This window comes from Gavialis gangeticus, unplaced genomic scaffold (assembly GCF_001723915.1).
Source record: "Gavialis gangeticus isolate Ggan-Ray unplaced genomic scaffold, GavGan_comp1, whole genome shotgun sequence".
In the NCBI taxonomy this organism is placed as follows: domain Eukaryota; kingdom Metazoa; phylum Chordata; order Crocodylia; family Gavialidae; genus Gavialis; species Gavialis gangeticus.
Window position 1 is genome coordinate 1346094 of NW_017729005.1, and position 6381 is coordinate 1352474.

General features: G+C 40.6%; 1 protein-coding gene across 3 annotated transcripts in view; it reads right to left on the reverse strand.

Moving 5' to 3' along the window:
• MACC1 (MACC1, MET transcriptional regulator) overlaps nucleotides 1-2832 on the reverse strand; it is a 51649-nt gene extending 48817 nt beyond the window's left edge. For all 3 annotated transcript variants that reach the window (XM_019508558.1, XM_019508557.1, XM_019508556.1), the window contains exon 1: nucleotides 2696-2832. The gene's annotated coding sequence lies outside the window, so the exon portion shown is untranslated. The remainder of the gene's footprint in view (nucleotides 1-2695) is intronic.
• Nucleotides 2833-6381: the final 3549 nt, after the last annotated feature.

The window sequence follows — 6381 nt, forward strand, 5'->3', positions numbered from 1 at the left end:
CCCCCCCCCCCCCCCCCGCATTCACCAGCTTCTGCCAGGTGGGGTGGGGGGTGATCTCTGCTGCCCCCACTGTGTGGCGGGGCTCTGCCATGAGCCCCCAGAGGCCCCAGCAGTCACCGCAGAAGCTAGTGAGTGCAGGGTGCTTTTTTCTTTTTTCTGTTTTTTTGTTTTTTTGTTTTTTTTAAGTGCCAGGATGCTGGGGCCAGGTGGGACAGACACTGATGGGGCTGAGAGTGGGCAGGGGTTCAGGGATGCTCAGAGGGGCTGGGGGAGCAGGCAGGGGATGGAACCTGGTGGAGGTTCCCCCATTGTCCCCTCCTGCAGCCTCCCTACCCCTCACCCCTTATTTACCAGCATGGGGTCTGAATCCAGGAATCTGATGTACTATTTAGTATGGAAAAAAGAAATAAGAAAATAAAAGGTAGAAGATTGTACTCAAAACTTAAAAACAAAACAAAAAGTTCAATCTGATCCTCCAATAATCCTTCCCCATAATAAAAAGGAAACAAGGACATTACATTTTCAAGTGCAACATATTTAAATATATACTGGGTGCATTTACATGTGCATTCAGGCACTTTCCCTAATGCGCATTAAATTTAGTACCTCCAGTGTGAAGTAATAAAGAAAGGTGCATTAGGCTGCCTTAATGCATAGTAATGACTGTGCGTGGTTTTTAAGTGACACTTAATGCACAGTAGCCTATTTTACTGTGCATTAGCATAATCATACAATTTTTTAAATGATACGTTAATGCACAGTAGAATAGGCTACTGCGCATTAAAGCCCACATGTAGGCATGCCCACTGACTTCTTATTAGCTTGGCAAACAATCAGTGATCAAAGACATCACTGTGTTATTACTAGTGTAACTGCAGATGTCAATCCATTTTTTAATATTTCTAAGGTAAAAATGTTATGTCCTGAAGCATCACCTGTCATTATGTCCACTTATAATGCCCTTTAGTAGTAGACTGTGCAATTTAGTATACCTAGAGCCTTATACCTTCCTCAACAGTGTCTGGCATTGGCCACTGTCCATCTGATCCAGAACAGCAATTCCTATAAACCTAAATCCACTCAGTGGGAAGCTATTTCATTCTTGAAAATTGAGAGATGGGGCAATAGTATTCCATAATAGATCACAATCAAAGCCAGTCTAAAAATCAAAGAAGTCTCAGTTGTTTTCAGATTTTCATCAATATTCAATGTTTCAAATTTTAGCAGTTCTAAATAGAATTGTAATTGGCTCTTTGACTGGAAGAAATAGGGGGAAATTTAGGAACATTTTTCACTGAAATATGAAAAAAAAAAAATGACCAGCTCGGCTCATTATATGCTATAGTCATGAAGGAAGTTATGACAGTGGCTCTCAATCTTTTTCGATTCCAGACACCCCTTAGAAAATGCCAGATCTTAGTTTTCACTCATTTCCTACTATGAAAAAATAACAGAACAACTCTTCTGTTGCAAAGAACTCAGAACAACCACAACAGGTCAGAATGTTTTTAGCACTTTGGATTCCTATATGGAATTGGTGGGTTTATCTTTTGAATTATGTTTGCATACCTGATTGTGCTAACATAGTGTAGCCCCCTATGGCAGCTTTGAAAAGTTTTCAGTATTCTTTGAAAATATTTCAGTATTTCAGTGCTCTCCAGGGTGCCATGGCAACCTGGTTGAGAATCACTAAGGCCATGTACAGACGGTCAAAAAGCCCAAGGCTGAATTGATTCAATCTTTGTAGATTAGTCTAAACTGCACAGATAAATAGATATGCAGTGAACAGACATTCACTTTTGATTCTGGAAATGCAGTCACATGCCTGCAGTGGCTCCAGCCAGAAGCCATGGGATGCTAGACCAAGCCTCCCTGTCTGGCTGAAGCAAACAGCTTGGGCCAAGGCTAGCCCACCCAGCCTGCATGGTGGCATTTGCAGGGGAGGTGCAAAGCATCCTGGGATGCTGGGGGGCTGTGAGTTGACTTGAATCTGGAGAGGATCTGGGTCAGAAGTTCAATAAACTAATTTAACAGAAATCAGTTAATTCTGATACTACATCCATCCAAGTTTATCTTAAATAGTTTTTGGAAATTTTGAAAGTAGTTTATGTGCACTGAACTTCTGTTGTGTTATGGACTTGAACTGGTTTCTGATTGCTTGTACCTATTTATGTTTAGTTTGTGTCCCTAGCGTAAGTTATGACTTCATTATCTTCCCGTTTCCCATCTTTTGCTTTTGAGAATATTTAGCTTTTAACCTTTCCTTCCTTTAATGAAGGATAAGGATTTTGAAGTTCATATTTACTTATTTCCTTTAAAGCTGCCCTTCCAGGGTGCCTCCTCCTAAAATCATATAGATTAGTAGCGTGCTCGGTATCTCTCAATGGGTACTCCAAACTGCTGGCTTGCTAAACTTTCAGCTGACCCAAAGCATGGTTAAGACCACGTGAATCTTCTAATTGATTCCCATGGGGTCTGCATATGACCACTAGAAAGCTAACAAGGGAGTGAAAACATCACTAGATAGGATTCATGATAGAAGGAAAACCCCTTATGATTTATCGGTTCTATAAAATTTCACAACTTTTCCCACTATTTAATCCAGCTGTCTCAATATGCAAACAGTCCCTTATCACCCTATCGTGCAACCACTTCCCAAGTATAAATAATAATAAACTTAATTTTAAAAACTCACTGGCAGTAACTGGTTTCCTTCAGGTCCAGACTATGGCATTGTTTGGGAGATCTGTGATATATTTAGTTCCTCTTTCCGTGCTGGCTTTGACGAATGTCACTGCAACAGGTAAGATTCACTGCTTAGCACACACCTTGTGTAGCTCAAGGCTTGTGGCAATGCCTTCTGGGACTTGCAGCCTCTCTGGTGCTTAGCACAACCTGTTTGAACTGACTGTAGGGAAAGAAGAAACTACATTTCCCATAATTGCTCTCAGCCTGCCCATGATTACACCTGAAACTAGGAGAGCTTGCGTAGTAGCTGGAGTTTCGCCTTCTAGAAAGAGAGGACGCATGTGCTCAGTGTAGAAAATATTCTTGACTTTTTGTTTTTTGTGCACCATGCTGCAGAACTATATGGAAGAGTAAAAAAGGGTGGGTTTTGGTAAAACTTTAGCTTTAAAATGATAGGAGTGAAAGGCAATAGTTGCTACGTCCAAAATAGAACAAACCTGTATAACTGGTTTTTGAATCTCTCATTCTTCTGTGAGGCAGAAAGAGGCTATTCATTGTGAGCTATGGGCGGCACCAAAATCTTTAGTCAACAACTGAGAAGGAAGTTCACAGATACTAAAGGAATGAGAACAGAGTTTTTCTAACTCCATGTGCTTCTGGAACCAACAGTTATGTTATCCAGGCATAACATATTTTATAGCTAGTTAGAACACATCAGCCACATACCTACACAATTGGAGCAAATCCTTATTCCCATGCAGAGCCCAATTACACAGTCTCTGCATAGGGGTTTTCATCATGAATCATGGAGGACATAATTCACCTACCTTTTTTGTAACGTGTGTTATATTGGCATGTGGGATCCCTGACTGAGAGCAAAGCCTCCTGTACTAGGAGGCTGTAGTTCTTGCCTCAAATAAATAGAAAAGATGTGTAATAGGGCAAGAAAGATAGACGCTGTCTGAGATGTTGACTATACCTCCCCCCAGAGGGAGGAGATGACAGATGTGGGTTTGACAGGTAGAAGAAGACTGGCCTCCCTCCTGAATGAGTGCAGTCACTGTTGTATTATTGGGAAGAAGTGACAGTGGAAGCACCTCATCCTGCTTCTTGTTCTTGTGAACAGTGTTTCAGTCCTTCAGTATTTTCCTTTAATGATAAATTCCTAAAATGGAAATAAGTTTGTTTTGTTTTGACAAGAAAAAAAACTAAAAATATATATTTTGGTTATGGACAACTTTTTCCAATTTTTGGTTCAGTGACCACACAGAAACATCAATTAGCCCCACAACCCTCTGTCCCAAGCCAGGCAACACAGGAAGTCTCTGGCATAATCTGTTGTGTTGAGCCTAGCCTTTCCTTTATTTGACCACTCTGAATCAGGAGAATGGAATTTCTGTTCCCACCAAGCCTCTTCCTTTTACCTGATCGAGGATTTTAGGTGGTAGCAGAGATCCATTAGCCATGTCCCCTCCATCAAATGTCCTCCACCAACTGTTACAGAGTCACAATGCACAGAAGCCCTGGGTATTCTGCCCATGTTCACTCAGCAGAACTTCATGAATTCCACTATATTCGGAGACTACTGAAATTGTTTTAAAAGGTTGGCAAACTCCCTCATTTAAGATGAAAGTATCTCCCTTCACCAGTGAGCAATTTTCCTGCGTCTCAGTGAGACAATTTAAAGTTTAATTTCTTTTTTTAATCAGATTCACTCTGATTGTCACTTCGAGACATAGCCATAAAAAGAAAAGGAATCTGTCCTTACTACACACATCACAATAGAGGTATCTTTGTCCTAAAACAGTGGGGGCCAACCTTTCTTGGCTGGTGTGCCACAAATTAACCCCACAGCTTTCCTGAGTACCACTCCATCCCTTTCCCTTATTTGCTCAGCTTTCAGCTTCCTGCCCTGTGCCCCCTGCCTGTTCTAATGCTCTGCTTTCTGCTCCCTGCCCAATCTGCCACTCTGCTACCTATCCCTTCCCCAGTCTGCTGCATAACACACAGAAGCTTCCTGTGTCAATTGTGACACCCTTGCACAGACTGGCCATCTCTGTCCTAAGAATCTTTCAGTTCTTCCATATATTAAAAAAAATCCTACTAAATCCAAGATAGCTTTTTTCTGTATATGAAAGGATGTTAAGTTTAGACCCTAAATTGTCTCTTTCCAGAAAAACAAATCAAATTATTTAATCAAACTAGTATATCTGTTTTTCAGTGTGTTAATAAATCCATCAAAATATATGAGAGCTGTAAATATCCAAACATACTTTACCCCATGGTGTTAGGATTGATCCTTAAATCTTGAAATTAAGCTGCAGAGAGAGGACTGAGGGGGAAAAAAGCATGCACATCAGTTCTACTTACAGCCTCAAAACAGGATGTAAGTAGTGTATAGGCTTTGTGTGGGCCCTCTGCACAGCAGTGAATGATTATTAGGTATGTACATATTTTTATCAATCCATTACAATGCCTGAATGGGCTCGTGTTTTTATATCATTGTGTGCTGGATGTTTACATTGCAGATGTCTCCGGTAGGTGTTTCAAAAGATTCCATATTCTTTGTACCTGTCTAAAAATAGATTTGACCAGTCAGCTCTTGTTTCCAGACATCACTGAAATCTATGCTCTCCCCAAACTATTTTTTTATTTTGAAAACCAGTCGATGAGACTCTCGTAGTTTTCCACAGTTTGACTCATTTTCTAAACAAAATCTTCCGTAAAGATTATTTCAGTTGTTAGCCCTAAGGAATGCTAAGTATTATGTAGGTAGCTAATAAGCTATTTTCTGTGTTTAATTAACCAAAGGGTTTGTGTACATGGGGAAACCCACATGTACACACAGACAAAAGCAATAGCAGATGGTCACTGATTTATTTGGCAGTGTATTTTTTCATAGTTTTGTTTGCTTCACTGCAGCTCAATTCAGTTCTCAGATAGGTTTATATAGTTCAATCACAGAGTTGCAGGGTGGATGTTTCAGAACAAAACTGGAATCTGTGGGCTTAATTCCAGCTCACATACCCTGAAAGTTGGGACCAAGCACATTTAACACTGAAGTGACAAGAACTGAACACTCAGCTCCCAGTTAGTTTCCTTCCCTTTATTTGGGAAAGCTGACAGCCACAGAAAAAGTAGAATGCAGTATTCCGCAATACCTATTCAGCAAGAGCTGTCTGTGGGGACACTAGCTTCCAGAAGAAAAGTAGCTGTATTCTGGAATAAATGTGCTACTTTGGAAGCACATCAATGCCACAAAGCCACATCCTCTGCTTTGCCTGACCATGCCAGCCCCCAGAAACTACCCCTGCCTTCTGCCAATCACACATGTGCAGTGGCAGCCATGCTTTTAATTATAGTATAGGCAATCGCTTTTTTTTTTTTATTTTAGACTACTTTAGAGCTAACAATAGAAGGCCAAAGAGATGTTTTGTTATGCCTGGAAACCTACCCCACCAACTTCAAGTGGTTTGTAACTAAAGGGAGAATACATTTTAGACAAGAGCTCATCTTTGTTATGATTCCCATCAGATGAGCACTAAAGAGTGGGAACTACTGTAGATTTTAGTTTTCTAACTTACTCAGCTGTTCCTAGCATTTATCTTTAGCTGTAAAATAAACAAATAAAAACATGTTGCCTCCAGCCAAGCATGACTTTAACAAAGTGGCTCAGCAAGCTCAAAGTCACAT